The sequence below is a fragment of the Pinus tabuliformis genome, chromosome 5_1 (genome assembly GCF_031772625.1).
Source record: "Pinus tabuliformis cultivar Carrire ecotype Pingquan chromosome 5_1, CPIR1, whole genome shotgun sequence".
Classification (NCBI taxonomy): domain Eukaryota; kingdom Viridiplantae; phylum Streptophyta; class Pinopsida; order Pinales; family Pinaceae; genus Pinus; species Pinus tabuliformis.
Genome location: NC_142305.1, coordinates 261398328 through 261408614, shown reverse-complemented (window position 1 = coordinate 261408614; position 10287 = coordinate 261398328).

Genomic DNA, 10287 nt, shown 5'->3' with positions numbered 1-10287 from the left:
CTTCGGAACTAGAATAGCTATAGAATCAGATCATCTACGAAATTGGAGAATAGTTGCGAAATGTAACACAGTGAATGAAATATGACTTGATGAATGAATGAAAGTAGAAAATGATTGTATGGGTGAAATATGGAAAAATGGAAATGAAAAGTGGATATGAAGAAATACTGAATAAAAATTAATTGATGGAATGTGGTGGTGAAATGGAGTGAAATTTGTAGAAATAAAATGGAATGGAATGAAATGAACCATGAATAAAATGAAGGACCTTCCTCCTTTTTTGGAAAATATAGGACGTCAGAGTCTTCTGATTTTCACCCTGTATTTTCTGTATAAGGATGCCAATTAGTGATTGGTTTTCAAGATTATACATTTTGTTTTAATTGATGAAAATAACAAAGACTAAGTTAGTGGAGAAGAATGATTCTTCTTCACCAACTTCATTTCAAAATTATTTTGAAAGATCTTGATAAACTCCTCCTTTGAGATTGGTTTTTGATAAATCTTCAACCTATGACCATTCACAAGGAGAGGAGTTTGATGCTCATCTATGGTTCTGATTCTTACTGCTCCATTACTGAAAACTTTTTCAATCTCATATGGCCCAAGCCAATGAGTTTGAAATTTACCTTGAAAATCCTTGAACTTTGAATCAAATAGCAATGCCCAATCTCCCTCTTGAAACCTTTTGCATTTGATTTACTTGTCATGCCACTTAGCTCTTTGTTGCTGAACTAGACTGGTCCTTTGAACTGCTTCTTGTCTGATTTCATCAAGTTCATTCAACTTCTCCAGTCTATGCTTTTGAGCTTTTGATAAATCCATCCCCAACTTAACTGCCATCTTGAATTTTTTAACTTGAAACTCAATGGGGAATAGGACTTGCTTTCCATAAACAAGTTCATAAGGTGTATGTCCTGTTGTGTTCCTCCATGTAGCTCTATAGGCCCACAAGGCTTCAGGAAGCCTTTCTACCCAATCTCTTTTATGTAGATGCACAGTCTTGGTGAGGATTCCTTCAATCACTTTATTTGTAGACTCCACTTGACCATTTGCTTGTGGATGATAGGGAGTGGATTTCCTATGCTTGATCTTGCACTCTTCCATAAGACTCTCCATCATTTTGGATGTGAATTGAGATCCCTGATCTATCACAATTTCTCTTGGAACACCAAAGCGAGTAAAAATATCCTCAAAAAGAAAACTAACTACTGTATTTTCATTAGCAAAAAGTAATGCTCTAGCTTCTACCCATTTGGTGACATAATTAGTACATACCAATATATACTTTTTCTGCTTAAATGGAGGATTAATTGGTCCAATAAAGGGTTCGATAAGTACCTGAGGTTGTAATGGCATCTCATTTGAGGGAGAAGGTTTCCCTACCCTTTGGCAGTTGTCACACCTTCTAACATATTCTTTTGCATCTCAGAAGATGGATGGCCAATAATATCCTAAAGAAAGGATTTTATAGGTTGTCTTCTTGTCAGAAAAGTGTCCACCACACGGCTCATCATGACATGATTTGAGAATATCAAGCATTTCATCTTCCCTGACACATCTTCTGATCATAAGATCTGGCCCTGTTTTATACAATTCGTTAGAGATCCATGAATATCTTGAACTATTTTGAATAATCTTTCTTTTCTCTCTAGGAAATAAATGTGAAGGTAACTTCCTTGTAACCAAATAGTTAGCAACATCTGCAAACCAGGGAGTTTGAGTAGTTACTGTAAATAGAAATTCATCAAGGAACTTATCCTCAACCGAAGAGTCTTCTTTGATATTCTGAATCTTGGACAGGAAATTAGCAACTGTGTTCTATTTCCCAAGTCTATCTAGCACAGTAATATTGAATTCTTGAAAAAGTAAAAGCCATCTTGTAACTCTGCCATTAGCAATAGGTTTATTCATCAAATATCTAATTGTAGAGTGATCTGTATCAACAAAAATTTCATAGCCTGTTATATAATGTCTAAACTTTTTAATTGCATGAACAACAACGAAGAACTCTTTTTCGGTCACAGTATAATTCAACTCAGTGGCAGTCAAATCATTACTTGTATAATAAATGGCATAAGGAATCAAATATTTTTGTCCCAGTACAGCTCCTAGAGCTGTATCTGAAGCATCTGTAGAAATATGGAAAGGAAGTTTCCAGTTTGGTCCTCTTAAGATAGGTTCTTCAGATATTTTTTCTTTCAAGGTTCCAAATGCTAGTTGGCAATCAGGATTCCACTTGAATTCACAATCTTTTGTAAGCAATTTGAAGAGTGGAGATGCTACTTTGGTAAATTTTTCTATGAACCTTCTGTAATATCCTGTAAATCCTAGAAAGCTTCTAGCATCCTTTTGGAAATTTGGAATTGGTAACTTAGAGATGACTTCAACTTTAGATTTGTCTACTTTAATCCCATCTCCTAAAATGTGGTGTCCTAAAACAATACCTTCTGTAAACATCATAAAGCATTTTTCATGGCTTAGTGAAAGGTTTGTTTCTTTACATCTTTTAAGAACTTTTTCCAAATTTTCCAAGGCTTCTTCAAATGTGTTACCATAGACTCTAAAATCATCCATATATACCTCTACACAATCATGTATTAGATCATAAAAAATTCCTAATATTGCTCTTTGGAATGTTGCAGGTGCATTACATAATCCAAAAGGAAGAACTCGGTAGGCAAAAGTTCCCCATGGACAAGTAAATGTGGCCTTATTCTAATCCTCAGGTGCAACCTAAATTTGATTATAACCACTAAAACCATCCAAAAAGAAAAGAACTTTTTACTTGCTAATGTATCTAATACTTGATCTATAAAGGGCAAAGGAAAGTGATATTTCAAGGTTGCTTTATTCAATTCTTTGTAATCAATGCACACCATTCATTTACCATTATTTTTAGGCACAATTACCAAAGGAGAAACCCATTTTCTATTTGAGATTGGATAAATGAAGTTTACATTGAGTAGTTTTTGGAGCTCTTCTTTCACAATCTCCCTAAGATTTGGATTCATCCTTCTCTGAGGTTGTCTAATTGGTCTACTATTTTTCTCAATATAGATATGATGGATACAAGTCTTAGGGTCAATACCTTTCATATCAATATACTCCCATGCAAATGCAGCAGAATGTTTTTGTAAGATTTTGGTTAGCTCCTCTTGTTGTAATTTCTCCAAATTTTTGTTTATATTCAACGTTCTACCTAGAAAGATTTCAATTGTAGAGCTACCAAACTCTTCCATAGAATAGAGAGACATCTGCCTAGATGACAAGTATTCAACATTAGAATTTACCTGAAATTGTGCATGATCATATTCTGAATATGTTTCAAAATTTTCTAATGTGTTCAAAATTTGACTATCCTCACTAATTTCTGATATAGTAAAGATAGGCTGAATAACATCCTCATCATCAATCCATTCCCTGTCATCTATTTCTGTGATTTCTTTTGCTAGAGGATACAAAGTGAATTTCTTTGTTGAACTACCATCAGAAATGTACATGTCACCAGATCTATAACTAATAAAAGCATTAGCTGTGGCCAGCCAAGGTCTTCCTAAGATAAGTGGGTCTCCTCCTAGGTTATTCTTGGGAGTTAAAATCATAAAATCAACAGGATATTCCCAAGAATATAAGGAGACTGAAATGTCTTCTAGCACACCATCTAGTTTGATTACTAATCTATCTGCAAGTTGTAGTAAGGTAGGTGTGTAAAGAAGATTAGGAAGTTTAAGTTGTTCCATAGTCTATCTACTCATAATGCGTATTGTTGCCCCTAAGTCAATCAGTGTATTTGGAATTTCAATCCCATCTATGTGTGTATTGACAATTGGGCTTCCTGGATCCACATATTTCTGCATGGTAATCTTTCCCATCATGATATCTGCTATTTTTCCTACCAGGTGAATTCTTTTTGTGTCTCTTGGTTTTCTTCTTGGTCTTTTGATGCTCAACTCCTTTATTGTTTTTGCTAGAATATGAATTTCTTGAATGGCTTGTAACAAAGGAATCTTGAAACAAACATTCTTTAATTCATCTAGGAAGTCATAATTGGACAAAAAGATCTGTTTTTCCACTCCTTTATCAATTTTCAATCTCTCAGGAAAAGGAGGTGTAGAAGTAGATGCAGGTTGCTCAATTATAGGAGTTGTGTTTATTGACTCTTTTTGTTTTTCCTTTTGAATGTTTTGGTTTTGAAGGGATGTTCCCTCAAAAATTTTATTGACTTTTAGAGAGTCCTCCTCAAAAGCATCTTGCTCTTGAATATCTATAGAAGGTTTTTCCTTCTCTTAATCCTACCAGATCTAAGTTGAACATCATTAAGATCTAGAGGAACAATCATGTAAGTAGGAAATTGTTGTCCTTCTACCATGTAAGCATTCTAAGGGCTATTATTATTGGGGTTTGGCAATGGTTGGGCTAGTAGTTGATTTGGTTTTTGTTGAAATGAAAGTAAGAGTTGAGGATTTTGACTTTGTTGTGGAGGTTGTTGTGGAAATGGCAATGAAAGGTGAGAGCTTTGATTTGGAAGTTGTGATTGTTGATTTTGCTGTTGATTTTGTGGGGGAGGATAGCTCTGACAAGATGGAGGATATTGATAATATTGAGAAAATCTCCCATAAGGATTTTTTACCCCTTGTACCCATGATTGATATTGATACTAATTTTGAGGTTGAGGCGAAGGTTGCTGCCAAGAATTCCAGTTTGGTGGGGGCTAAAAATTCGTTGGATTGTTAAATCCTTGATTTTGCTGCCCTTGCCAAGGTCTCCTTGTAACAAAACAAAGAGGTTCTACAGAATTTGGGACTACTTCCTCTTGAAAGATAGCCTTAATACATGGGATTGAAGGACAATCCTTGGTCTTATGACTTTTTGAACAAATCATACAAGTTTCTATAGTTTGTGCATCTAAAGGACATTGCCTTAGAGCATGTTTCTTTCTACATTTTGGACAAAATATGGCTAAACCATCAGCGTCTATTTTCTACTTGTTTTGGATTTTGAAGGTGTCTAGCTGCTCACTAAGGCTCCCTAAAATATCAATTTTGAACTCATCAAGCATATTGCCAATTTCTGCCTTACTTACAGTTCCAATTGCAGATTTTTTTGCTCTAATAAGAGAAGGATCTCTTGATCCTTTCCCAATTTTAGATTTCCCTCTTGAGAGATGGACACATAGTTCTATTATATCATTCAATGGAAGTTGAGAGATGTATCCCTTCCCCATCGTGTTAAGGATAGCTATCCATTCATATTTAATAGCCTTCAACAAAAGAGCTTTCAAGGTCTCTTTATCTAAATTGTTCATTTTCGCTCTTTTCAAATTATAGTTAAACCTCTCAAGAAAATCCTCTAAGTTTCCATCTTCCTTTTGCATCATTTTGAATACTTCATCCTTATGATTGGTAGGCATACAGTAATCCAAGTATCTATCCAAAAATGCTTGTTTCATATCATTCCAAGTTCTAATAGATTGAGTGACTAACCCCATAAACCATTTCAAGGCAGCCCCTTTCAGTGTTGAAGGGGAAAATTTGAGTTTTTGAGAGTCTTCTAAATAGTCATAAGTTCGGCATAAAACTTCAAACTCAAATAGGAATGTTTCAGGATCCTCACTTCTCAACCCATAAAAATTTGGGAGGATAGATGGTGAAATGTTTTTCATTGTTGTATGTGTTTCCTCATCTACTATATGGAATCCAAATGGGTTATCTCCTTCCCTATTTCCTCTGCCTCCTCCATTATTACCTCTACCTCCTCCATTGTTTCCTCTACCTCTACCCCCTCCTCCAAATAGTGAAAATTCTCCATCTTTCTCTTCTTCTGCCATGATAGTTTCCTCATAATCTTTTGGTTCTTCTGTTAATGGCTAATGAGAGAGAGTTTCTACTTCTTCTTCTTCTCTAGGTATTCCTACTTCTTCAACTACAATAGGCTCCCATGTAGAGGTGAAAAAGGGTTCCTCTCTTAGGTCTGGTTTAGTAGATGAAGTGGGAGAGTCTTCTAACTGAGTTGCTTCCCCTTGAATTCCAGGAATCCTAAGGTTGGGAGTATGAATCTGGGATGGAGGTGTGTCCTTTCTAATCCTTGGTGGAATAGTTGGAGTTGTGCAAATCGAACTTTTTCCCCTAGCTATAAATCTACCCCTAGAATCTCATTCTTTATGCATGTCATTGTTTTGTTTTGTTGTTTCTGATGATTTTTTTTTAGTTGGAATAACAATTATTTTTCTGATCCTCCAGATCACACAAAGTGCAAGAGGAGAGTATACTCGAGAATTTTTTATTTTTTTTTATGAATGTAAGAGATAGGCTACCTAGTCACACTTCCCCGGCAACGGCGCCAAAATGTTTAGTCAATTTAGTGTCCTAGATTGCTACATAAATTATCAATCCGGGTGTCATAAACTAATGAAGTGTAGTGCACTATATGTGCTAAATAACCCTTTCTTACCTCACTATTTTCAATTTTATGTGGTTTTGGGGTTTTGTTCGTTTGACTCCTAAAGTTCTGCAATGTAATTCAAATCTTAATCTACTGCTGATAAAAACCTAGAAGGATGAAGTGAGAGTCTAAAAGTGATTTTTAGGCCAAGTTTGGAAGTGGAGTTTTCAAAACAAGAAAGTGAATACAAAGCTTATGTTCTTGCTATTGTAAGGGTTTCCAAAATATGAGCTTAAAAGACTCTTAAAACTGCTATCTACAAAATCAAAACTTGAATGAGAAAATGGAATTGCAGCTATCTACAACAAACTAAGAATGAAATACTGAAAGCAAAACTACTTCTGCTATTTATTCCACTTGCAAAATTAAAGTCTAATGAACTACTACAATTAAACTAAAGGAAATAACAAAACTGAAACTGCAACTATACTATTTGTGAAAGCAAAACTAGATGAAGCACTGTTACCACTCTGCTATATAATTTAGGGAGAAATTAACTCCTTATGATAGCAACATTTGAGAGATTCCATTCTTCACCATTCTAAAAGAAGTAAACATTAAAAGTGCAAGGAAAAACTCAGTCATTAGTAAGGAATTTCACCACTTAGTCTTAGGTTCAACCATAAAGGAAGGGCTTTTGGAAATATCTCTTTAAATCATGAGCTTCTTAAATTAACAAGAAAATGGCATCAAACTATATAATTCTAAACTAATGAATAGCAAGTAATCTCATTTATAAACACAACACTTCACCATTTAGTTTGAATATCAATCATCAACGAAGGCTCTGGAAATATTTGCTTATATCATGAGTGACTACACTAAGAAGGAAAAAGTACCGAACAACAGGAAATCTCGTTCATAAATCCCATATTTCACCATCTAGTTTGAGGGTAAACCATCAACGAAAGGCTATGGAAACATACATTTATGTAATGAGTGAATATCCTAATAAGAAAAGGCATGAAACAACTTAAATTAAAAAAACTAAAAACTAAGGAATAGAAGAAGAAATGATGCTACTTGACGCAATTTAAAAACTACAGTTAAGAAACTAGAGCATAAGAGAAACTAAAGAACTACTTCTAAACTAGAATGCACCTGTCTGAGTTAGTAGAAACAAGTGACAAAAGGTGCAATGAACACAGTGTTAGAAGCAATAATGGACATAAATAAAAACACAATAAATGTACAGCTGAAAGAAAGAAAATAATAAATGGAAATGTATAAAAATGAAAAGTAACCTCAACCAAGCGGGGGTCCTCTGCATGGCCTAGGACTAGCAATGCAAAATTACTTCACACGCTCAGGTATCAATATGAAAAAGACAGAGTTTTTATATTGAAAACAGAGTATTTAATGTCTCGCACTTACAAATGGAAATTACACTATTTCCTCGTCAAAAACATTAACTAGTTCTGTGTTCCAAACACTTAGATTTATATGAAAAAATCACAATTGTTTTTTAAGAGAAAAGTCTTCTACAACAGACACGTGAACAGGTAGTGCATCCGGGAATTTAATCTTCGGTTGGCTTGAACAGTAAATATCTGAATAGTGGCTGTTGGATTTCGTTATGCAGGTGGCAAACGACATCCTCAACTTTAGGAACATGCCTTAGATTCATTTATGTGCAAAAACAGAGTTCTAGTTGTTGTAGAACTTCTCCGTTGACTCCCCTTTGATCGGGGTCTTTCTCCTCGAATTTGATCAAATGGATAGGACACCATCCATGTATTGACATTTTCCCATCTACCCATGTGGCTTGTTTCTTCTATCAACACCTATAACCAGCAAAAGTATGGAGATGGTTGCAGAATGGCCAGCTACCTGCAGAATGTGGCTACGTTCCATAATTGAAAAACAAAACCCTATCCAAATAACACACTTAATAATATAATTTGAAAATCACTAAAATGTACTCCTAGAAGCAACAAGCAATGGCTTTTGATGGCTTAGGATGCATTGGCATGGGAAACAAAGGAAGAAGGATGAACAAATTGCTTGAAAAAGAGGCAATTTTGGAACTCAACAATGACCTATGATATCATCTTACTCATGGCATCATATTCCACAACCTTACTGAAGGATGCAAGTGAAAAATCTAGGAGATCCATTCTCAGCACTTTTGGATATGTAATAATACACTTAAACAATTACATAAATATCAATATATATTAGCCTTATTTTCCCTTTGTCTTCATTTATTTTTTGCATCACATTATTTGAAAATTCTTTCATTATGGTTGTACAATTTCAAGAGTTAATTGGTGCACTAGAAAACAATGTCCTTCAAAATTTGTTTTTATGAGGGATATGGTTTCAATTTTCACCATAACCACTTGAAGAGAAATTTAACAACGCATACAACTGGTTAGGATGACCATTCCTTTTATTTCCTAAGGACATGGAAAATGTTTAGTTTGGGGGAAGGAAGTGTTGCTACATTCCATGGGATGGTAAAAAATGAATCTTATGGAAATCACATTTTCAGTCATTATTTTTTATAATAGTGTTTTTCTATAAGAAAATGAAGGTAGCCTTGTCATGTAGAAGGTTGAATCAATACTTCAACTAGTGAATAATTGTGTCTAGCATCAAGTATTTATAAAACATTATTATCCTTTTCATTGATAGAAGTGTAGCATTTATACGACAGCTTTGAAAATTGCAAAAATGCATAAAATGGTTTGAGCATATCTTTAAAATTTTACACGTGTTTTTGTGATTTTTGGAAAGCAATAAGGTATCATTAAAATGAACACATCCAAAAAAATCCAAGCCAAACCAATTTTTAAAATTCTAGAAATTAAGCATTGTTACCTACATCAAATTTTTCTTTTTGTCAAAATCCTTGATGTGAGGATCTCCAACTTTTTATGAGGAGAAATAATAAAATGGTAGGAATATTCTTGCAAAATTTCAAAAAAAACACATTTTGTAGTTTATGAGGAAAAAGTTAATGAAGTTTGATCCTATTTTTACAATGTTTGTTACAACGTCATAGACATTCATTGAAACTCCATGTGTAGATTGCTACAACTTCGCCAATATTGCTAGAACAAAATAACCATTATTTTGGAGAGGGTTTAGGAAGGTGTTATGTCATGAGTTAGGCAAGAAGAGTGGTTTTGGTTACTGAGCATTAAAAAATGAAAATTATAGCTTGGGTGATGCAAAGGTATGGGTTGCATGAGGATATGCAATGTATTTAGTTTGGGGGAGATGTCGGGTCACTTATTTGTTACCATTATTATCACCTCTAACCATCTATTTTATCCCTTTTTCTTCCTCTTAGTGCTCGTTTATCAGTCCATTTCACAATTTCTTGTAAAATACAATATCATACTTAATCATGCTTTCATAGTTAAGTAATGTTAGTTTTTCTTTATTTTAATAGATTAATTATTATTATGCATGATTTTGTTGATGATGGTTTATGAAGAGAATTATTGTAACAAAAATCATGGTTTCAACTTCAATTTCTCACAAAGATCTCAAATCTAAGCTCAAAGTCATGGTCAAATGTTCCTAGTTAGAAATCTTTCAAACAATAAGAGAAAAAATTGTGTTGTAATTTGTAGAAAAATGAGAATGAATCACAAAAATATAAGCCATGGATTTTGTTTAGAACGGACCCAATTATGTGAATCTAAAGTGGTTTCTCCAAAATATTAGTGGATCAGGAGATACCTATGGTTCTTTGAAAGGGTTCTTTCTTGTTGCGGTTGTTGATAGTACCAATCAAAGCAATAAATAACAACTAAACAGCTCCAACTTATTCTAAGGTGATTCTATGATAAATAAATCAAATATAACATGATCTTGAGTTGCTATACAACC